This window comes from Hippocampus guttulatus, chromosome 17 (genome assembly GCF_054856545.1).
Source record: "Hippocampus guttulatus isolate MCC_2025c chromosome 17, RoL_Hgut_1.0, whole genome shotgun sequence".
Taxonomy (NCBI): domain Eukaryota; kingdom Metazoa; phylum Chordata; class Actinopteri; order Syngnathiformes; family Syngnathidae; genus Hippocampus; species Hippocampus guttulatus.
Window position 1 is genome coordinate 13,543,250 of NC_141277.1, and position 24,924 is coordinate 13,568,173.

Below are 24,924 nucleotides of genomic sequence, written 5' to 3' on the forward strand. Positions count from 1 at the left end.
TGCAGGTACACATCATGTACACCTGACATGCATTGTGTTGCAAAAAAAAAATGCATGCCATGCATGGATTTTAAATACTGCAAACACAGTATGACAGGAGTGCTAGATGAAGTCGCATTGGGGTCTCGGTCTCGGACATAACATGCGACTTCCTTGTCGGCTCTCCCTTAACAAAACATCGTGCATAATAAAACAAAATACATAACAAAACCAAATTCACAACATGGGTGATCCTATCGTAATTATGTACAGAAAAAGGAGAAAAAGAACACAATCACTATTATTTACGTGATGTCGATGAACACATCACGCGCAGCAGAAACGGCTGTGCTAGGAATGGCGGCCGCGAAGAACTGCGGACATACGCCAGTAACACCAATGGCCATATCATTTGGCAGCGTAAAGATGAAACACTGAGATGTTAACTGAATTTTAAGAGTTGGAAAAAAAGGGAGCTGAGAGATCAAAGAAAATTATCTTTCAGGTTAAAGAAAATTACACAATAATAAACAACAGCAGTGGCTTGCTTGATAGGGAAAGAGAAATAAAATTACATTATTTCCAAGCCACAACATTCCATGAAACTTAAAAGTGCAGACCGACTAATCATTACAATCCAATGTGATGAGAGGACACACTTACTCGACATTTTCCGGCGTGTTGGGTGCATTCAAAACACGTGGAAGAACACAAATGATCTCCCCTCTAAAGAACAGATAAGACAGTTCATATAATTTCACAGTTAAAAAAAAAATTCACATCTTATAACGTTGCGAACACTTACGTTGTACAGCTGTTCACACGACTCACGAGCGGCAGATTTCAAACTCCAAACCACCATATTTTGCTCTACAAATACCATTCAAATAATTAATCACCCGTCCAAATATAACACCTAACATAATTCATGGTAAAATAGCTACCAATTACCTGAATATCGCCAGGGTTAAACTGACGATTAAGGGTGGATCAAGTTTGGACGAGCGGCATACAGTTCAGTGACTATCTTCCTTCACATGCATGTCATCCTCCGAGTGATGTGTCGGTCGCGAACGAGCCGGTACAAGAGCCGCTCTTTGAAGTGAGCCAATGAGAAACGGCCCCCTCCCTCGAGAGCCGGCTCTGTCATTTTCCACACTCTAATTATGTCACTCTCTTTTCACGTGTCTGAAGCGAGGTTTGGCAGTGGCTCAGCTGCCGTACTCAGAGAGGGAGACAGGATGAGAAAGGGGAGGGGCGAGGGGCTTGGTACGCAGTCAGCAAAATTGGTCTGGCCCAGCTCTGGGGCAGACACGGCACGTGTACTCGGCCCACATACCTCAATGAATGACGGTCCTGGCATCCATGATGTGGGCCGCATTCGCCCCAGATCTGAGCCACATTGTAAAACCATATCTGGCCCCATGCTGGGCCAGAACAGGTTCCTGATATCAGCCTTAATTCAACCTTAACTAAGCCACATCTTTCATGAGCCATATTTGACCCACATCTTTTCAAAAAAAGTCTCAAAAACGCCTGTTATAAAAATATTTTTATTGTCATAATTTGTGAACTTCACACATAACTCCACATACACTGGAAAAATGCACTTTTCTTTATTTAACAGTGAACACAAAGTCCAAATTGGGATGCAGCTTGCTCTTGAACGGCATTTTTCTATCCATCAAATTGTTGTGCTCTCCATGCCCTCTTTCCTTCTCACGCTCTCCTTCCTGTCACCACCCCGATCAGGATCCAAATGTAGCCATCTTTTGATTGTGACATCAATTTCCTGGTCTGAGGCCCAAGATGTTAGTTCGGCTGTTAGGTCTCACAGCGGCTGTAAGAACTGAAAGAAAACAAGGATGGACAGTGTGTTAGGAAAACAAGCATGTCATGACCAATGAATGGTCAGCAAAAATAACCCTTGAAATTTCTTGAATTAGTTGTGACACCGTGGGGCGGAATATTTGCCACCAAAAACTAAACGTGAATAACTTTTAAATAGTTTATACCAAATTTAAAATACATGGATTGAAGTTAAGTGGCTCGGATCATGGATGGATTTGTATATTTTACGCTGAATCATATTGAAGAACTGAATCTGAATTGTACAATTTGAACTTGAAAGGATACAATTTTTTTTCAACTGTATTTGATCCTCACTGAAAATTTAATGGTTTATTTTCATATTCAGTCTTACAAATACAAAACCTTTCATGTTAACGTCAGATTTTGTTTTTGAATTGAGGTAATACGTTTTAAACTAACTTTCTGGTCAAGTATGAAGTATCCAGTTTGTATCGCAGCAAACTGAATCAAAATTAATTTCATTGTATTTCAGTGAGAAAGGGTTCTTTTTTGGCAGCACCTCAGCTCTGACTGTTCAATCACCTACATTTTCACTAAACTCATATGCACACGGCTGTGATGCAGGAGGTTTAGGCCCAGCCTGCCTGTGATGTACGGAGCGGTTTATTTTCAAAATTTGCGCGCTTCAGTCTCGTTTTAGATACTTCAGGTGACAATTTTAGAAAAAAATACATGTAAATCACCCTTAAATTGGAGCACAATATATTTTTAATATTTCCCTATCCCACCATAAAGAAGTCATATCTGTGCTTGGAGCACATAACCCCCGCCCCCCATTTCGGGATAATGCTAATGTCATTATTAGCGCCCTTCAAAATTCAGGCTCAACTCTATAGACAGAATTGTCTTTGTATTGTAACTGTTGGGGAGAAGATAGGACTGATTCGTTTTAAGGATATAACTGTAGACCAGATGGTGTACCGGTCAGAGCACAGGTAGGAAGAGACAGGAATTCCAGGGGGTGTTTCAATATTCTTTACTGTGGTCTTAAGGTGAATACAGGGAAATACAAGCGATACAGGGTGATGTTGGTTGAGGAGGGACGCTTAGGAGGGCTGAAGAGGGAAGATGAAGTATGAGTTGGAATGAATGAGTGTGGATTGAGGTTGAGGTTGGATTGAAGGCTTTGAGGGGGGAGGATTGATCGAGGGATCGAGTCGGGAGATTGATGTTGAAGGATCGAAGGAGGGAGATTGATCGAAGATGAGGGATTGAGGAATGAAGAGGGATCGAGTCTACAAATGTGAGAAAGGAAACTTCAATGTTATAACATAACATTCGTCATACTTCTGGATGCAACCAAGGAATAACAAATCAAATGCAAGGTAATGCCACCATCTAGGGGCCACATGAATTAACTACACTTCCATTTAATGAAACTAAGGCCGGCACACATTTGTAAACAAAATACACACGGTCGTCGTCAGAACTGGAAGGAGCTACAGACGTCGCACCATTAACACAACTTAACCTATAATTACAAACGATGCCTCTGAATTAACTGGTTATCGCCGCAAAACGCGGCGGCCCGATGCTAACGTGCTAATGTGGCTAAAACTCGCCAACGTGGCGACCCGATGCTAGCGTGCTGATGCGGCTAGCACACTCGCGAACACCAGTCGCAGCTAATTAAACAGGAGAAATACACCTCATGGTACTCACGTTTTGGTAACGTACTCGAGGGCTTAGGGAATCGCCGATGAGGTAAACGGTACAAAGGAATTGAAAGGACAAAGGCTGAAATGGATCGGAACGGAATGAATTTGGTCAAGACGCAAACCCGGAACTGGCTTAAATGCGTCAACACGAATGTGTCGCAATAAACAAAGGAACGAGCGGAGCCTTTTCTGCAATTATCATTTTTTTTTAACGACAATAGAATTTGGCACAAGGCACAAATGGAAATAAGGGGTTCTTTTTCGATTCCCGGAAGTTGTCACCGACAGCATTCCTCCTACTGACCAGGAGAGGACGACAACGTAACACCTGAAGACGATATCGTGACCCGTTCTGTCATGATCCATTTCATTTCTATCCTGAATTCCACACGAGCTACAGGTGAAGAAAATTGCTGGTAACTGTTGAGGAATGGGAGCCGTCAATTTGCTCTTGGCCCTCCTTGGTTACAGGTTCTTTTATCTCTCTATAAGGTGGAAGAAGACCCAACACCACGTCGTCTTTTCTTCAGTTTATCACAACACAACACGAATCGATTCGGGCTCCTGTGAGTCTCAGATTTCATCAGGAAACCCCGAGCAACTACAGTCACACGTACTGTATATATAGGCATAGTATGTTAATTATGTTAATTAGGGGCGGGCAGTCCTTCCCCTTATGTAAAAATCAGAAACAAAGAAAGTCAAGCAAAGTTCGATCTTGACATGATGACAAAGTACAGACCACATTTGCTGTGCACAAATCTCGAGATAAGAGTTCCTCCTTGAGGGAACTTGACAGCCTTCAGGGACTTTCCCGAGGTGGGGGACGCAAAAGAAGACACTTGGGGGCTGTTAATCACTCAAGGGGAAATAGGACCCCAACTTCACCCTACATTCTTTATTTTAAGTAGTGGATGTTCAGGACAGAGACCGGTACCAATAGTTCTCATAGCAAGGTGAAATTCCTCAACAGTGTTCTACTACTACTTCTCGCGGAATAATTCCTTAACAGTAACCTCTCTTACAGAAACAAAGAATAATGAAACAAACAAACAAGAACAAGAAAAGTAGTCCAAAAAAATGAATGAAAATTAGAAATTGCTGTTAAATTCTGGTTTAAATAATAATCATACCTCTATCACTACAACTACGAGTAATAATAACAAATATTCTAAGCATTCCCGCTTGGGCGACAAAATAAACTTGGGTGACAAATGCTCCACCACCAAAATAAAACAAAAACCAAACACTTTCCTTGTTTTTTGCTCACAATGTGTGATCACTAATTTACAAATACTGTACAATGGCCTATGGATATGTGACATCAGTGATGTCTTCACAGAATTAAAATCACAGGAGCTGACCAAGGTTGTGGTGACGGCAGTTTATTCCCATTTATGCTGACAGCAAAATGAGGATGAGTGTCATCGACGAGAGCAAATGGCATTCTTTCGATTGAAAGATGGTACAGTCACATGAGCCACTTCCACAAGGAACTTTAAAAAATTTGAACAAAACATGTCAAACATTCATTCGACTAATTAAGAGCACCGAATTAACTCAACACACACAAAATAGCTACTTGAGGCTTCCTACATCCATCCTTCCATTTTCCGATCCGCTTATCCTCACATGAGTCATGGGGGGTGCTGGAGCCTATGCCAGCCATCTTTGGGCAGTAGGTGCGTACACCCTGAATTGGGTGACAAGCAATCTCACGTCGGACAGAGACGAACAACCATCCATGCTCACATTTGCAGCTAGGGACAATTTTAGAGTGTTCAATCAGCCTGCCATGCATGGTTTTGGAATGTGATTCAAGTGATGAGCTCATCAGCAAGCTCTGTCGAGGCCTAAACAATTGAATCAGGTGTGTTGGAGGAGGGAGGCACCAAAAACACGCAGGATTTGGCTCTCGAGGAACCGGATCTACGAATCTACCCCTGCCTTAGACCTGGTCTGGTTGCGTGAAAACAAAAATTCATTAATTAAAAAAATCTAGTTTTTAATGAGGTGAAATTTTAGTCATTGATGGAGAGTTAACATCGATTAAATTTTCTGTCGCAATTTAAGAACTCTTCTTGGTGGTTTTCATTCTCTCTGGGAGAACTCGTCGTTGCCTGACCACCAAGAAATTATTTTAAAACATTATTTTAACCCTGGAGAACCCAAGAACCATTTTCTTCTTTGGAAAATTATGAATTATACATGAAATGACTACTATATGTTCACTGAACACCAAAATATATGTTTTTTCAAATATTCAATGCTTTAATCCTAATTTAGGATTCGGGCCAAATCTGACCCTTTGGGATTTAAGGGCAGCATTTGAGTAGCAGAATTTACAATTGGTGGCTTGACAGCAGTACGGAACTGGGGCGCTTGAGGGACAGACAACCCTTGACGAAATTCTCCTAAATTTGTCTTCAACGTACTCAAACCTCCACCCGGGGCGTCCACAATCATCTCACTGGACTAAAACATCTTTCGCTGAAGCTTCGTGTCCGATTCAAGTCGTCTCGGTGGACATTGGTGTTTCTCGGCCGAGTTTAGCTTCGGTTAGCTTGCTAGCCGCTAACAAAGAGGCCCTCGTGCTCAACACATCGCTGCACGGAGATGGTAAGCGTGAACTGTTGTTGCAATTTTCGCACCATGTGCACAAGAAGGACATCGGAATACGAGGAGGAACTTTGTAAAGAAAAAGAGGACTACAAGGGACGTCAACTGCTGGACGCCATTCGCAGAATGCAGCCAAGAATTGTTCTTCACAGATTAGGTTGGGTCACGCTGTTCGTCTCACTTGTTTCGTACTCTTTCTGAACAACCTTCATCTACTGTCGTTCTATTACGCAGTGTGTGCGTGTGTGTGTGTGTGTGTACACATCAAGTTCAAGTACAAGTTTCTTGTCAAATTCATCCATCCATTTTGAACAACCATTCGCGCTCACAGTCACACCTCGAGACAATTTAGAGCAGGGGTCGGGAACCTTTTGACTTAGGGAGCCATGGAAGCAAAATATTTGGAAATGTATTTCAGTGAGAGCCATACAATATAGTGTATTTTTAAAGTGATTTCGACAAAATGTCAGTATAATACGCCTCTGAATGTATTTTTTTTTTTTTAATAATTGTGTTAGGCGGAGAAAAAAAATAGTGTGTTTCCGGTAACGCGAGTGCAGCCCTGAACAGGACATAAGCAGTGAAAAATCAATGGTTGGATGAAGAAATTGAGAATATTTTGTTTTATCTGCGAGCTGTTGCAGATATGCTCTGATGCTCTAATGCAGGGGTTTCAAACTCATTTTTGTCACGGGCCACATTGTAGTTCCAGTTTCCCTTGGAGGGCCGTAATGAATTTTGGGAAACCATACAAATGTTTAATCCCCTCCACATATTGCATTCACAGCGCACAACAAATTAATGAATAACTAGTTTTAAAATGAGAAGTCAAGAATCATGATGGTTATTGTGGATTAGATATGACAATTTGAAATTTTGGTTCAGACTTAGCAAGCATCATTGAATTTGACATGCTTGATTTGCTTTCGCGGGCCACATAAAATGATTTGGCGAGCCAGATCTGGCCCCTGGGCCTTGACGTTGACATCTGTGCTCTAATGTAAGGGAATATTGATTTTGAGTATGAGAGTAGATTGACTTTTTCTTTTCAGATGATGAAATGCTAAATGAATAATCGATGACAATTTTAATATAAATCAAGTTAAACTCACAAAAAACAAGGGGTGGGACTCGCTTAGGTTTAAAAAAAAAACATTTTTACTTCTTACTTCCTCTGAACATGTAAATTGTGTTGAATATACTATTTGTAATTTTTTTTCCTTCATTATTTTTTAACTTCCCTTGACTTGCTGCCAAATTTCTGTTATCTGTTTCTATGTTCAATAAACAAACAACCCAAAGAAGACCCTTGTGAGGATAAGCGGATCAGAAAATAGATAGATAGATGTCCCATGCCTCAATAACAATGTTTGTGATGCATGCTTGTCGAATGTTTTTTCTTTGTGTAAAAGACAAGTCCAACCTGAAATGCGCATTACATAACTCAATGTACAGGGTGGGCTCAATTTTGGACAGTTTCCTTCAAGTGTGTGTGTGTGTGTGTGCGCGCGCGCGCACACGTGCGGGAGGAAGAGTATGATGTGGCTCTTTGCAGTAACACATTTTTAAAAATTGGCTCTTCGTCTCTGACTGGTTGGCCACCCCTGATGTATACAATGCAGAGGTGATTGCTCTAAGACTGCAAGGGAAGCTCAGCTTCCCCTAAAATGTCAAAAAGTAAGTGACCAAATATATGTGTGTACGTACAATTGTGTGGACATGCGCAAAACCGCGCTCAACTTTTGTTCGGAATCAGCTTCTTATTACTGGTTACGACGCGACTCTCTTCTCATTCATTCCCGCAGCTTCACTGTGCTTGAAAGTGTGTGGACGCTGAGTGTCTCCAGCGTGGACGCTGGGTGTCTCGAGAGTTCAGTGTAGGTTGTCCCAATGCATTGAAACGAGACGAGTCATTGGATAAATGCTGGTTTTGTCCCGCCCATTGGACGCTCAGTGTCTCTGGGAGTCTATGGACAGTGGGCGGAAGCTCAGCTTTTCTGCATGATGATTGGATGATCTGTCTGAGGCTGAATCTCTTTTTGATTGACAGCGAAATGAGCCAATCACCGATCTTATGGTGAAGGCATCCTTTTCATTTTTTTGACAAGGAACGGAGAGTAGAATTCACGTATAAATAAACGGACACATTTTATGATATAGGCCGAAATGAAGCTTCCCCGGCGGCCCGGTAGTCCAGTGGTTAGCACGTCGACTTCACAGTGCAGAGGTACCGGGTTCGATTCCAGCTCCGGCCTCCCTGTGTGGAGTTTGCATGTTCTCCCCGGGCCTGCGTGGGTTTTCTCCGGGTACTCCGGTTTCCTCCCACATTCCAAAAACATGCATGGCAGGCTGATTGAACTCTCTAGCATTGTCCCTAGGTGTAAATGTGAGCGTGGATGGTTGTTTGTCTCCGTGTGCCCTGCGATTGGCTGGCAACCGATTCAGGGTGTCCCCCGCCCACTGCCCGGAGACGGCTGGGATAGGCTCCAGCGCCCCCCGCGACCTTCGTGAGGATCAAGCGGTTCGGAAAATGGATGGATGGATGAAGCTTCCCCTCCTGGACAGACCAGCATCCGCCACTGATACAATGAAACCAAAGACCAAAAATTTGCAAAGGCAAATTTGGCAAGCTGTCCAGAGACGAGGTGCGGAGACTGTTCACATTGGTCAGTCCCTTAGCCAATCAGGATGCAGAACACAATTCACTGTTTAAAAAATAGCATTTAAAAACGGCACTAAAAAAAAATCAGTGAAACAGTGAAGCCGCGGAAGGTGAACCACATTCTTGCGAGGGATTACTGTACCTTTGTACGGAAAAACGTCTCTTGGCCATTTATGTAAAAGACGCGCATTTATGTAAAAGTTCTAGGCTAGCGTTGTTCAGCACAGTTGTCAATCAAGGACTCCCTTTTGATTTACCAGCCAGTTGCCTGCGACACGATTTTGGTGACTGACTCACCATTCCAGAAGGACCGCCCCAGGCGAAGATGCCGACAACAGACAAACTACCTGCGTGATCATGCTAAAAGTACTTAATATTTTATACCGGACTTCCACGCAAACTTGTGCTAGCTATAGCTTCAGCACGCTTGCAAACACAAAAGAGTGAAAAACAATAACGGGCAATGTCAGAATACACGAAAATGTTCTTGCTCCACGCGTTTGAGGAAATCTTCTGGTCCACAGCGATTTTGTCAAAAGCTCAGCAACTCCGGTGTGAGTGCCATTACGTTCGGAAGCACCTCTGCGTAATGCGGTCAGGCCAGCCTCCAGTCGCAAAATTGAGGTCCAGCCAGCCGCCACAGCGATTGTTAATACTTTGCATTACGGTAATGTGGGGCCGTCGAGCAGCGTTGGCCATATTCAAAATAAAATCCTTCCAACTGATGCATGCACATCAGTGGTTTGGATTTAATATAATGTAACAAAATGATTTCTTGGCGGTCAAGCAACGATGAGTTAACCCAGGGAGAATGAAAAATCGTCCTGAATCGCACCAAGAAGCCTTCCAAAGTTGAGATAAAAAATAAATTCAATGTTAACTTTACTTCAAGGACCTGATTTAAAAAAAAAAAAAATCATTAAAAAAACGAATTTTAGTTATCCCGCAACCAGACCAAGTCTAGGGCATACTTGGCAGCCCCAAGTATCCGACCACAGTACTTTCATTAAGATCTAATGTCACATTTCAAAATAAAAGGCCTCGCATATCAGCAATTTTGACCTTTTCACCCGATTCAAAAAAATTCTTTCAAAAAATAATTTTCGTTATCCCGCAACCAAACCAGGTCCAACTAAGGTACACTGGGATGCCCCAGGTACTTTCCAACAGCTCCTATATTTTGTTGTTCTACTTCTTCCTTTCATAACTTTGCTGCTGTGAATCGGGAATTTCTCCACTGCGAGACTAATAAAGGTTTTCTTATCTTATCTTATCTAATAAGACGACTTTCGTTTTTTTTATCCTGTCTGGTTGCGAGATAAATGTCAGATTTGAGAGCAGTCGTTCTTAACCTGAGTTTGATCAAACCCAAGGGGTTCGGTGAATCGGTTTCAGGGGTTCGACAGAGCCTCTGCCATGGAGGTTAAGTCACGCCCAACTCAACGTGTCACTTAGTTATGACACACCCATTTGGCCATCACTGGCTGGTTCATTTTAACCCTGGAGAACCCAAGAACCCTTTTCTTCTTTGGAAAATGACGAATTATACATTTTATGACTGCTATATGTTCACTGAACATCAAAATATTCAATGCTTTAATCCTAATTTAGGATTAGGGCCAAATTTGACCCTTTGGGATTTAAGGATAGCATTTGAGTAGCAGAATTTATAGGGGCCAAATTTGACCCCGTGGGTTCTCCAGGGTTTAAGACAAGACAAGAATACCTTTATTTGTCTCACAGTGGAGAAATTTAGTGCACAATTTAAAAAACTTATACTTTATGTATTGACATTTTATGTAGATGTTTTTTCTCTTTTTAATAAATGTGTCTTTTATGTCTTGAATTTGTAAAAAAAAAAAAAAAAACTATTTTTCACCAATGAAGGGTTCGGTGAATGTGCATATGAACTGGTTGGGTTTGGTCCCTCTTAACATAGTTAAGAACCAAAGGGAACATCAAATCTTTATGACAGTAGTCTGGTTGTCTACCTGGGGTGGCCCAGTATGCGTTAGACCTGGTCTGGTGGCGCGATCACTAAAATGAATTTTTTAAATTATTTTTTTGAATATAAGTAAAATGTATTTTTAATGATTATTCTGTCCTACTTGTCCGTCCGTGTCCGAGACGTGAACAGATAGACAGATAACGAACAACGAAAAAGGACCAAGAATCCACAATGTTGAGATGGAGCTTTAGTTTCTTTTTCCTTATGTTTTGTAAAACTGTACAAAGAAATAGAAACACAAAAAGGGGGATGTTTCACACCATTCAAATTAAATGTCTCTGTGTCATCACTGTACATTGTAATGTTAACTTGTCAAAACGCAATATAAGCTTGGAACAGGAATAACCAAAATATGCACGGTTAGCATTGAAAATAGCCGCAACTAGCATGCAGTAGCCCATATGCTAATATGGATAGCCCAAGCGCTAATGTAGCATAGCAAAAACGGACGGAAAATCGTTCTTAATATTGCATATTTCCAATGCTAGAACTGAAGCAACGGTTTGTTAGACATCATGAAAGTGCAGTCTAAACAGGGTTCAACTTACAGACGATGCTTTCCAAGGCATATACTCAAGAAGAAAATGAGAAACGATGACAACAGCTAGCACGAAACCATGAGGTCTTCACTGGACTAGGTACTTCCGGTTTGTGTTGCCAAAATTAAAGTGCCGTAGAATCTAACCAAAAACGGAACATGACAAGGTACTTCCGGTTTGTTTTGCCAAAATTAAAGTCCCCTCGAATCTAACTACAAACGGAACATGACACGCTTTTTACTTCACAGCTGACTCGGCCTTTCCATTCGATTTGGGGTATCTGGGAGAGGACATTATGTGGTCGAAGTCCCATTCTTTAGCGAACTTCCTGAACGTCTCGCAGTCCAACTGGGTGCCCCGATCTGTAATCACCCGGTCTGGCTGTCCATGACGAGCAAACTGGGCCTTGCACCTCAACACTGTGGTCCCCGCTGAAAGATCCGGAAGGAGCTCTATTTCCCAATAATCTGAATAATGGTCTACCATAATCAGAAAGTCTTTGCCGGCTTGGGTGAACAAGTCCATGCTTAGAATCTGCCATGGTCGTGTCGGGAACGCATGGGTCATCATTGTCTCCCGTTGCTGGTCATGTGCGCATTCGTTACAGGCTGAGCACTGGCTCACATAGTCCTTTATTTCACCGTGCATGTTGGGCCAGAACAGTGTGTCCCTGGCCTGCCTGTAGCAGGCGTCTCCCCCTACATGGGTGGCATGTATGCGTTTCAACATTTCTGGTCTCAATGATTTTGGTACTATGACTCGCTGGCTTTTGAAAAGCACTCCATCCTGTGCGCTGATTTCGTCCCTCATTAACCAGTATTCTCTGATTGCCAAAGGAGTCTCTTCTCTGTTATCTGGCCAACCCCGGAGTACCACCTCTTGCAACAGCTGAAGATTTTCATCCCCCTCAGTGTGTTCTTTTATTTGTTTCAGTCTCTGGCTAGTGACGTTCAGATACTCAGCCTGATTTATGTGTTCAGTCTCCTCTTGCGCTTTCTGTAGGCAACAGATTGTTTCTTTCTTATATTCCGCGTCAGGTCCACGTGGTGCAGCTGTGGCCCTGCTCAAAGTGTCACTGATGAACATATCGGGCCCTGGCTTGTACACAACCTTGAGGTTATAGGCCTGGAGTGTGAGAAGCATGCTCTGGAGTTGTTTGGGTGCTGTGAGGAGGGGCTTGTTGAAAATGGAAATGAGAGGCTTGTGGTCAGTTTCAGCTGTGATCTCTCCCCGCCGGTACAAATAGGAATGGAAGTGTTGACATGCAAACACTATGCTCAGACATTCCTTCTCAATTTGCGCATGGTTCTGCTCTGTCTGAGTAAGTGCTCGCAAAGCGAATCTCACCGGCTGGTTTCCTTGCAGCAGACAACACCCAAGTCCCTTCTGTCTCGCGTCACTCTGAATTGCGGCCGGCTCAGTTACATCGTAGTATCGCAAGACTGGGGCTGTAGTGACGAGTCCCTTGATCTCCTCGACCGCTGCATCATGTTTAGGGAGCCAATGCCATGGAACGTCCTTGTCCAGCAACCTCCGTAATGGCTCGCACACTTCTGAGAGGCGTGGCATGAATCTTGCGAGATAGGTCACAAACCCGATGAATCGCTGCACGGCCTTGGCGTCTTCAGCAGTGATGTGTTCCTCGAGCCGGTCCTTGGCCTCGAGGACCGGCTCGAGGACCGAAGGGCGGTCCTTGGTCCTCGGCCTCGGAGTCAAGTCCTTGGCCTTGTCCTCGGAGTCAAGTCCTTGGCCTTGTCCTTGGAGTCAAGTCCTTGGCCTTGGCCTCGGGTTGCCGGTCCTCGGACACAACGAGGGATTAAAGCCTCTAAACCTTCGTCCACAGGTATAAAGTGGGCCAGAGGACCGTAAAAATCATAAAGAAATCAAACAAAATCCATCCAGGGAAACCCACGTTGATGACTTTATCTGGCGCTGACAGTCAGTACAACGTGTAAAGAGAGGCATCACAGTTAGTTTCAATCAGGGTTCGTTCCGTTCGCAATCGGCAGTTTAAATAACGTGTAAAGCCTTTCTATAACAGTGGTGTCTTCTATTTAGTTATTTTTGCACAGTCGTCACGTTTGTGCGGTCGCACGAGAATGTTTGTTTGAACCAAGTAATTTGCGTTACAGCTGGAGTCAAAAATTTCGGCGCTTCACTTCCGGGTTTGGCCGTTGGGATTTGGAGTCCTTTTGCTTGATTCCAATTATGTTTGCTGAATGCTTTCTCATGTTTGGAATAATGAATATTGATAATACATAGTTTAAAATCATGGTTGATTTAATCATTTATTATTATTATTGTGAAGTTGAAGGTATTAATTAATGTAGTATTAGTGGTAGTGGTAATAATAGTAGTACTCAGAGAATGTTTAGAGATTCAGCCATCTCGTTACCTCTGCGTCCCGTGTTCGAGACGCATAATTTTCCCACGGGACGCACAGTTCCAAATAATGTGCGTTTTTGGGACGCAAGGAAATTTCTCAGTCAAAACAAATAAACAAACAAAAAAAACCGACGGCAAGCCTGAGGATTTTACGGTAACAATCGTTACCGGGAGCGTGTCTTTTCCGTGGCGTAATTTGAATGGTACCGAAAAAGATCACACAAGCTGACTGTGTGATCAACGCGATTTCACTGTGCCTGTATGTGTGCTTGTGGTGTGGTGTGGTGTGTGAGTGTATTTCTTCTAATTTACTTTCGTTTTGTTTTGTTTTCAGTGTTGCGGGGGGGGGGGGGGGGATGCAACAGATAACGTTATGTGCGCATGCAGGTTGCTATTTTAGTCCGCAAACTGAGGAATCGCGCGGATGAAAGTTTGAGATGGCAGTGAAAAAAAAACTCACAAAGGTCTACTAATTACGACATTTAAGAAATGGGAATGCCAGTCTGATTTTTCTTTTGAATCGTCCAAAGGGTGTATCACTAAAGTCACCTGAAATGTACTGTATGCACAGAACACGAGAGCAAGATACGACGAGAGGCACGATTACGAGGCAAGTTGGTCATTACATTTGTAGGCTAATCGTTATGAAAAATATTATGAAACAGTATTGGTTATTCTCTAATTATTGGTTGTAGCATGGTCACTTTATGAATAAAACATTCGTCACAATGTGTAGTAATGCGAATGTTAACTGTGGGTAGAACTCATGATGTTAAATTGTGTGTTAAATTATTTCGTCAAATTGATAGTAGATTACACATGCATCGTCTTGGGAAGAGGATGTCAAGCCACATCAATACTTACCTGTATTAATGATTACCAGTAAAATAATCTTTGCAGTGTGAGATTGGAAAAAATACTCTGATGATGCCACATGAGTACACCAGTTTTTGATCCATTTATTTTTTGGAATAAACCTGGAGAACACAACTACTGATGTAATGTTCATTGTTAATGCATCGTTTTCAAACATTTACCCTTCAAACATTGTACTTTTGAGTGTTAGAATTCTTGATTATGAATATCAATCAAAATAGAAAAATGGGTTCCCATGATGAACGTTTACGGAACCCAACATTCGTTCCCGTGGTTTTCTATTGGGTCATCCGACGGAACCGATAAACGGTTACCATGAATTTCCGAAATCCTTAGGCCTGCTACTGAATTATTTAGATTTTTGCAGCATTTGTTTATCATTGTATGTATATGTTGTTGTTTGTCTTATTATCATATGCAATTGAATAAGTAGACTATTTCAGAATTCGAAATTTGGGACTCTCTCAATGCATAATGGGACTCATACTTTTCTGATCAGCGAGTCCCTGGGACTCGCTGCCCGTAAACTGTAAAATTATCACTGAGAGATTACCGCTTTTTCTGCACTCAGTGATTGACTTCTATGCAAAGTCATTTCTCAACTTGTGTTCCGTGCCATGTCATGCCTGTTGAGTGTTGATTTACTTCATATTAAGAAACTACTGAACTAAAACATTAATTCATAAATGTATATCATATGATTTTTTTTTCTTCATTACTTCATTCAAGCTTTAGGGAGTGCAAGGGGTTATAGGGGTGTTGCAAATCATGAAGACCTGCCAAGTGGTATGATAGCATTGTTTTATACATGTCCTCGGCTAGGCCTCAGCTTCAAAATCAGTCCTTAGTCCTTGGTCCTTGGCCTTGGCCTCGGAGGTAAGTCCTTGGTCCTTGGCCTTGGCCTCTGAAAATTTCTCAAGTCCTTGGCCTTGTCCTTGCCTCAGAAAATTTTCCAAGTCCTTGGCCTTGGCCTTGGAGTCAAGTCCTTGGCCTTGGCCTCGGGTTGCCGGTCCTAGGACACAACACTGGTCTTCAGGGTGTGGAATGTCCTGGACCGCCCGAATTCTTTTCCGGGTCTGCTCTGAGTCCTTCTGCTGTAAGAATGTGCCCATGAAACCTGACCTCTCTGACCCTGAACTGCAGTTTCTTTAAGCTGAGTCGCAACTTCACCTCCCTGCACCTTTGCATGAGCGCAAAGAGCTTTGCATCATGGTCCTGTGTGGCTATCTCATCTGTCTCCCACACCCAACAACCAATATGTCATCTACTATAGGCTCCACCCCACTTTGTCCTGCGAGTAGTTCATGCTGTTTTCGCTGGTAAATCTCTGGGGCCACAGATATGCCAAATGGTAGCTTTAACCACCGCTTTCTGCCCCATGGTGTCCAGAAAGGGGTTGTATAGCTACTAGCCTCATCTAACCTGCACTGTAGAAAGGCATCTCGCGCATCTACTAGGGTAAAAATGCGGGCCCCAGGTAACTTGTATAATACATCCTCAAGTGTCGGCAGAATGTAGTGAGATCTCTTTAGAGCCTGATTTAGTGACTTAGGGTCAACACAAATCCTCAACTTCTCTGGCTGCTTGACAATAACCATATTACTAATCCACTCAGTGGGCTCCGACACTGAAGTTAAATGGCCATCTCTTTCATATTTGTCTAACTGAGCCTTAACCGCATCTCTGAGGGCCACTGGGACGTTGCGTGGGGAAGCCTGTACTGGGGCTACTTTTGTATCTAACTCAAAATGAACATCCCCTGGGAGTGACTCAACAGGATCATTATAAACGTCATTGTATGTACGCACAAGATGCTGCTTAGTTAATGGCTCTGAGCTGCTGTGTTCTACCCTAAGAAGCTCCTCAGGGATGGTGAACCGCATTAAACCCAAGCGCTCACTAGTTTCACCTGACAGTAGGGGTCTCTGTCCGCTTCTCACAATCTCAAACTGTAATTTATGGGCTTTTCCCCTCACTACACAGTCTGTCTGGAATATGCCTATAGATTGCATGGACTGGCCTGAATACAGTACCAACCTGGTCTGACTTGGTAATAGCTTTGCCTCGGGAGCAAGCCTCCTCATATCTTTTATGCTCATAACATCACATGTTGCCCCCGAGTCTAACTGGCATCTCTGAAAACCTCCATTCATTTTTATATTAGCAAACCATTTCTTTCCACGACCCTGAACTTCCCCTATGCTCTCTGTTGTGTATATGTGAGCCTCTGTGTTAGACATGTCCATGTCTACTTCACCATCTGCAGCATGTAGTTGTCTTGTAGCTTGACCCTTCTTCATGCACACCTTGGCAAAGTGATGAGCAGTCCCACAGCTCCGACAGCTCTTTCCGAATGCTGGGCAAAAGTCGGGTCCGCGCCTGTGCATGTTGCCACAAAATCTGCATGTAGTACTCTCGGCTGTGTTTGTGGTCTGATTTTGAGATCTGTCCGAGCGTTCCTGCCTGGGTGGGGCTCGTGGACGACGGCCATCTGTTGCATGCACTGTCTCTAGTGACCTGTCCTGTGTGATTGGTTGTATCCTGATGTCTGTCATCTCTGCAGCTCTGCATATCTCTATGGCTGATGCGAGTGTGAGATCTTTCTGTCTGAGTAGACGGCGGCGTACACTTACATCACTCACCCCCAGCACCAGTCTGTCTCGAATCAATTCCTCTTTGAGTTGTCCATACTCCCAGGAAGCAGCCTTCTCCCTCAGTTTAGTTATGAATGAATCAATGGGCTCCCCACTCATCAAACAAATCTCTAAAGTATTATGTTTCTTGCTGGTTTAAAGTAGTCCTCCAACGCATCCAGGATAGCATCCGTGTCCTTCCCCTGCTCCTCCGTCAGTCCCAGGTTATGCTTGTATATGTGACGACATTCACTGCCCATCACTCTTCTTAGTGTTGCTGCCTGCACATCTTTTCCTTTCTCCTTTAATCCTGTAGCTAATACATAGTCCTCAAATTCAGACCTGAAATTGTCCCAGTTACTTGCCAGATCACCACTCATCTTCATCATCTCCGGTGGCGGTATATTAGCTGCCATGCTGCTCCTTGTTGGCTTAGCTTGCTGCTAACAACTGCTTTACTCACTTCACTAAAGTCTCTTCTGTTTTGTTTTCCTTTCTTCTACCAGCCCCCTCATTGGAGCGTTTTGCACTCTCCCTCACCGGAGGCTGGTCTAGTCACTTCCGACACCATGTTTCTGTATGTTTGTTGCAGAATAACGAAACATCGGACACCAGAGTGTTGTTATTTGCCGCTGTATTCAAAACTGCCGGCCGTACACACAAACGCACACATTTCCCCGTGCTGCTGGGGCAAACCATTCTTAAAGAGGGGGGTTTCACTCCCCCTAACATTAGGAATCAATTTGGAACAAAATGAAATTCAATTTGAACTAAAATAACATTTTGAAATGTACATTTTACCAAATCCTCGTGACAATTTGAGTTTGTTGGATAGCCGTTCGAGGGAAATGCAAACAACAAACATGCCTGCTTCTGGTGATTGTTGTTCTGGTTCATTACGACACATTCTGACCTCAAGCAAACTTTCCTCGTAATTTCCCCAAGTACGATAAATCACGGAATATCGTATCTTCTTCGCCATCGCCAGTGTTCTCGGGTTTGAAAAAAAAATCCTTGGGAATTTGCCACATCAGCTCTTCATCACGAGTCACGTCGCTGGTTCTCTTTTTGGCCTTTCATTTTTATGCGCACTGCACTCCAAACTATTTTTTCACCCTGTTGTCGCTCTCTCCTCACTGCCAGTCACTGTGACGATCGCTGGTAACATTTTGAAATGTACATTTTACCAAATCCTCGTGACAATTTGAGTTTGTTGGATAGCCGTTCGAGGGAAATGTAAACAACAAAGATGGCTGCTTCTGGTGATTGTTGTTTTGGTTCATCACGACACATTCTGACCTCAAGCAAACTTTCTTCGTAATTTCCCCAACTACGATAAATAACGGAATATCATATCTTCTTTGCCATCGCCAGTGTTCTCGGGTTTGAAAAAAAAATCCTTGGGAATTTGCCACATCAGCTCTTCATCACGAGTCACGTCGCTGGTTCTCTTTTTGGCCTTTCATTTTTATGCGCACCGCACTCCAAACTATTTTTTCACCCTGTTGTCGCTCTCTCCTCACTGCCAGTCACTGTGACGATCGCTGGTAAAATACGTGCAAAGTCGGAATCAAACTGAACAAAACCAAGAGGCGTGTCTGGATCGCTTAATTTCCACGACAAAGTTGTGGATACGAGGGATTGATTGATTGGAGCATCAAGCGGAGTTTTTATTGATTGCTACCCTAAGATGCATTTTCTTCATTTCCCACATTGTCATTTAAACTTTCTTTGTTGATATGGAGGACATGTAACCTGTGTATTTATTTCCACCGAAATCTGACTCGCAATTGTAATAGGTATTAAAGAAGACTCAGCTGACTTTATTGGCCAGCAAGCAATGCACAAGGTCAAAATGGAAAATATCCATTAATTTGCGATGAAATGTGGGCATTCATACTGGACGCTAATCACAGGCATGACATTGCGAGTGTGTCGACTTGCTGCACTGCCAATTATTTTAAACACAGATATTAGTACTTGTACCGGCAACTTATTCTGAGAGCTTGTTGACAATCACGGATATGCAATTTAGCACAATAGTGAAATTGCGACCATATAACTTTACTTCGACCTCGCTCTGCAAAAAAAGACGGTGAGATATGGATCTCGATACAGAGGGTGTGATATGATTCAAGGACGGTTCAATTTGGAAAAAAATAAAATAAAATAAATAAGTAATAATAATACAAATGACCAAACCTCTGAAAACTAATGAAAACAAACCCACACCAAATAAAAAGTAACTACAATGAAGAATCCAAATTGATTATAAACCCGATGTTAGGTTTTCTAATTCATTGCATCAACAACAAAAAAAATGTCAATGCAGGAAAGGAGAGGAAAAGTAAATAGAAGACAATGAGCCTTGGAGCATAAAGTGATGAAGGCTGCTCAGATGAGAGGTGAAAACATCATTGATAACTGTTCATCCCATCAACACACTTGTGATTCTTCATCTCATACTTGCAAGGGAATCTTTGACCACAAACCGAGCAGGTGCAAGGTTTATCACAAACGTGGGTTATTGAGTGTATTTTTAAGTGATGCTTCTGAGTAAATCTTCTGTCACAATCCGAACAGGCAAAAGGTTTCTCACCAGTGTGAGTTCTTGAGTGCAATTGTAAGTGATGCTTCAGAGAGAATCTTTGGCCACAAATTAAGCACGAAAAAGGTTTCTCACCAGTGTGGGTAGTTGTGTGCCTCATTAAACTTGCCTTCCGAGAGAATCTTTGGCCACAAACCAAGCAAAAAAAAGGTTTCTCACCAGTGTGGGTTCTTGTGTGATAAATTAAGAGTACTTTCTGAGAAAATTTTTGGCCGCAGTCTGAACAGGCAAAAGGTTTCTCACCCGTGTGGGTTCTTGTGTGTATTTTCAAGCTTCGCTTCTGAGAGAATCTCTGGCCACAATCTGAACAGGCAAAAGGTTTCTCACCAGTGTGGGTTCTTAAGTGTAATTTTAAGTGATGTTTCAGAGAGAATCTTTGGCCACAAACTGAACAGGCAAAAGGTTTCTCGCCAGTGTGGGTTCTTGTGTGTATTTTTAAGGTTACCTTCTCAGAGAATTTTTGGCCACAAAATGAGCAGGCAAAAGGTTTCTCACCGGTGTGGGTTCTTTTGTGTCTTATTAAGGTTTCCTTGCGAGTGAATTTCTGGCCACACTCTGAACAGGCGAACGGTTTCTCACCAGTGTGAGTTCTCATGTGCGATTTCAAAGCACTTTTGTAAGAAAACATTTTCTCACACCGAGAACATTTCCAGGGTTTGTTGTCAGTGTGACATGTCAGATCACCTTCAGACTCATCATTTTCATCGCCATCATCATCATTTGACGACATGTCACTATCTGACAGTGGAGCTAAGAGGCCATCTGCTTTTGATTCTTCTTGGTGGTTTCCAACACCCTGTGTTGTCATGCGTTGATAGGAGCTGCTTGGAGGCTCCGCCCCACTTTTATCTTCATCTATGCTCTTTAAAGGGACACAAGTCAATGGCAACTTGCAGATACCCTTCTCCTCCTCCTCCTCTTTTATGTTGGAGTGCTCATCCACCTCCGTTTTAGTGCAAGGGTGCTCTTGCTCCTCCTCTTTTTTCATGGAAGGCGCCTGCTGCTTCTCTTCCTTTTTAAAGTAGGAGACCCCTTTTTTTTTACTCTCCCTCTTTAAACCGATAGGGGTCTGCATCCAGCCGCTCAGCACATCTTCGCTGATGACTGAAAGACACAAAAATACAAACACACGTGGAATTATGGTTAATATTTACAATGAATGTTCTGAGAAGAGCCAGACCAATCTATCAATCAGACTTCATTTATATAGCACATTTCACACAAAGAAGTGCAATTTAAAGTGCTGTGCAATTAAAACATCAACATTACAACATAAAAAGAGGACCCTCAGGTCAGAAAGATAAGATGTCACAAGACTGTTAAGAGATTTAAAAATGAATCAAAGCCCCTTAAAATCGATCTTAAACCGGATCGTGAAACAAGAGAGGAGGGATTCTCTTCTCTTGAGTTTTTATGACAGGCAAGGGATATCCTCAAGATCAGAGATTGATCAATTTGCCCTTTTCCAGCAGGCTTTTCTGATTGCAGCTGTGGTCGGTAGGCATTATTTTGCACCAGTCCCGGTGAAACGACTTGGGTCTTGAGCCGGTGTATGCTAGCTGGATGCTTGCTGGCCAGCTCATGGGTGGGAGCGTGTCCATAAAAATCCCCCCACCCCCAGAAGAAAAAAATCACAGAGTGCAAAATTGAAGATGGAAAGACAGTTTCAACAAATTAAGAACGTAGTACTCAAGTGAAGGGAAGGGATCTGGAAGAAAAGAAAAACCACTTGTGACAGAAAATACAGCTTTCTGCACTGTAAAATGGTTAATAATGACAATAAGAAATGTCGTTCATTGACTATTGAGTAAGAACTTGAAGTGGCCAAACCTGCTCCCCATAAGCCAACTCGAGGCTTCTTGAAAACAGCGTCACTCTCCTCTTCTGGCCCATAAATTTGCTCCTCGTACTCTTCTCTTCTTCTTGAGTACATTTGTAGGTAAATTTACCACACTTTACGTTCACACTTGATCTCTGCTTAGCGACAGCGCGGCTAGCAAGCTAGGCTAGGTAAGCTAAGTTCGGCCCAGAAGGTTGAGATCATGATGTTATTGTCCAATAAAGTAATGATGAGCGTCCTGCGTCGAGGCTAAGGTGCGTTTAGTTGTTATTCAAGAATTAAGTTTGGTTAGAGTTATTTATCTATTATTTTTTCAACTGAAGACGTGTTGTAGCTTAGCGTGCGCAGGCCTAGCTGCAACTATCGAACGACAATGTACGGCAACTCCATTTGGACAAACCTCATCTAACACTGTCTGGTAGACGCATGTCACTGCTGACGACGTACGGCAAGTCTGTTTAGACAAACTTTGTCACACCATATTAAAACACGGAAAACAAACACTCGTATTGGTCGCGCGAGTAAAAATCTCAATCAACAACTTCCGTTTGTTGTTGTGTGCTTTTGTTTTTTGGTGCGGGGGATGACGATGCCAGTGTCGCCTCTTCTACTTATAATGGCGATTCGCGCTTGACAAAAACTTTCTTCAACTGAATTTGCCGAAGATATTTCGCTGAAGCTCTCTCGACACATCCGCTTCCATGACCAGCACTGTACTTTGTCGAATTTGTCTCAAATGTACACAAGCCTTAAGACGTCCATCACCACTTTTCTAGACTTGAATGTTGCATCCCCGAAACAAAGAGAGCTGTCGTGTTGTTTTATTTTTAAAACATACACTTTATTAATACGTTTCACACTGAAGCAGGTACAGACACGTCGACGTTGGACTATGCGCCTTCTCAACTGCCGTCTAACTCGAGAGGCGTTCAAGGGCCACCTCCGAAAAAACGTAAATTAATGATCACTTCACTGACAGTCAGAAAAGTGAAAATAATGCAACAAAACAAAAAATCAATTGAATAACATAAACAGTCTCCGACACTCTCCCCCACCTAAAAGGTGTCCTCTCGACATAATATGGAAAAGCTTACAGACAGAACAGCATGTTATTGACAGTTAAACAGGGAACACATTTTTTATTTTTCTTTTTTGTGTGTGCACTATAGAGTCCTCTGTTCAGTGAAAGCATTCAACAGTCCCACACTTGTCATAATACCAAAACATCAGGCCTCACATTCAAGTGTTGCATTTGTCCATTGCAAACCGGGTCGGTCACATTTGACAACCTACTTCAATAAACAAAAAGGCACATATAGAACAATGTGAAAGTCGGGTGCAACAAGCATGAAAATAACATTTTAAACATCCTTTACCAAGGTCGCCAATAACCCCTAAAGTCTAAACACATTAGGGGTGTTCACACGGCACACATTTGCTCCGGCGCTGCACCGATGTAGTTTGTTGCGATATATTTTGCACCGCAGCAAATTGTGGGGAGCGTTCACACATACAAAGCCGCTGAGCGTGTCTGCACCGGCACAGCGTCGGTGCAGCCCCACTTGCGTTCACACGGCAGTTTCTGCAGCGGAGCAAAATGACAGAAGACAAATGAGCTGTCGTGTTGGTTCTTTTTAAAACGTATACACAACTCAAGCGACTACTGGACAGGCACGTCCTTCTCCTTCTCTGTCTCCGTGCCTTCTGCTCGAGAGTGACCGCCCCCGAAAACGTATATCAACGATGACTTCAATGACACTCAGAAAAGCAAATACGTAATGCGCCAAACAGAAAATCAAGAGAGGAAATCACAAAATAAATTATATGGTGGCCGGGGGGTTGTGAACACACAACAAAGGAACAAACTACACAGACAACTCCGAAACAGTCCAGTCTCCTACAAAAGGAAAGATGTTACCAGCCAAGTCTTGTGTCGTTATTAAACAAACACATGACGGAAGTCCGACAGAGCGCGAAAGCAACGCATTCTCACCGTACGTACGCTTCACAAGCATTTGCTCTGGAGCAAATTTAACCCAGTTGCGTTCACACGTGCAAATTTACATCAGTGCTGCTTCGCAAACGAGCATTTGCTCCGGAGCAAATTTTTAAACCACCTCCCTGAGGTGGATCAAATTTGGTCCGGTGTAAGCCTTTTTCCGGGGCTACGCCGGAGCTAATTTGCACGTGTGAATGCTCTACTGGGGCAGCCCCGGCGTAGCACCGGACCAAATCTTGCCGTGTGAACACCCCTTTAGTAGCTGATGTCCTCTCTGTGAAGGTCGGTTGACCCAATGTATCGTAAGTCAAACACCGCGGCTTCCTTCTCTCTCCCTGTGAAACTCTGCAGCAGTGGGGTCCAGGGAGGGTGGGCTGTGTTGCTCCGGGACAGACCATGAGATGACAGCATCGGATAAATCCTCATCTGAATCCTCCTCATCTCCCACCTGATGGATCTCCTGCAGATTCTCTCTCCGGTTTTCACGAGATTGTCTTTTTGTTCTTGTCTCGGTTGTAGTCTTGTTTTGATCGGGTGTCAGTGGGAAAAAGTCACAAGGCAATAACAAATTCCTGTGTAAAACCCTTGTCCTGTCTTTGCCATTTTCTGGCTCCTGCTCAAACACAGGACTGTCCCTCCCTCTTTTGACGTTTTATGACGTAGATACCATCTTCCCAATAAGAGCGGACTTTGCCTGGGCCTCCTTTTTCAACATTTCTTACAAGAACACGGCTGCCTACTTGAAGGGGTGGACCATGGACTCTCTTATTCTAATCTATCTATCTATCTATCTATCTATCTATCTATCTATCTATCTATCTATCTATCTATCTATCTATCTATCTATCTATCTATCTATCTATCTATCTATCACGTTACGTATTTGACAGCAGGGGGCAGGCGTTCTTGCTTGCCGCCTGAACACCTGCCACCCATTAGTTGACGATTGCACCTGCTATATCTAGGCACTCCGACAGTCAACTCACTGCCGGAGTATTCCACGCCGTGCCATTTGCTATCGCCTATTCCTTCTCGGTTAAAACACAGATTTGATAACTATTGACTATTATTGCGTGCTTTGATATTCCTCTCGTGTTTGTTTTAATATTTTGCCTAAAGAACTTTCACCTTGCTGTTTTTGTTTCGCAAGCGTTTTCTGTTTCCTCATTATTATTTCCTGGTCCTCTTTTTGACCAGCGTTTTCTGTTGTCCGTTTAGACGGTGATTTTGTGTTATATTAAATCTC

The 24,924-nt window shown here is 43.0% G+C and overlaps 1 long non-coding RNA gene and 1 pseudogene across 2 annotated transcripts; both read right to left on the bottom strand.

The window, feature by feature from the left end:
* Nucleotides 1-1,518: 1,518 nt before the first annotated feature.
* LOC147192191 (uncharacterized) lies at nt 1,519-11,444 on the bottom strand. Its single transcript, XR_015103523.1, has 2 exons — nt 11,347-11,444; nt 1,519-1,828 (listed from the first exon to the last, which is right to left on the bottom strand). It is a non-coding gene; the product is annotated as an uncharacterized LOC147192191 (long non-coding RNA).
* Nucleotides 11,445-19,674: 8,230 nt separating this feature from the next.
* On the bottom strand, nt 19,675-22,138 carry LOC147192192 (uncharacterized; annotated as a pseudogene). The gene is made up of 2 exons (XR_015103515.1): nt 21,670-22,138; nt 19,675-20,943 (listed from the first exon to the last, which is right to left on the bottom strand). The product of XR_015103515.1 is annotated as an uncharacterized LOC147192192 (transcript).
* Between the last annotated feature and the right edge of the window lie 2,786 nt (nt 22,139-24,924).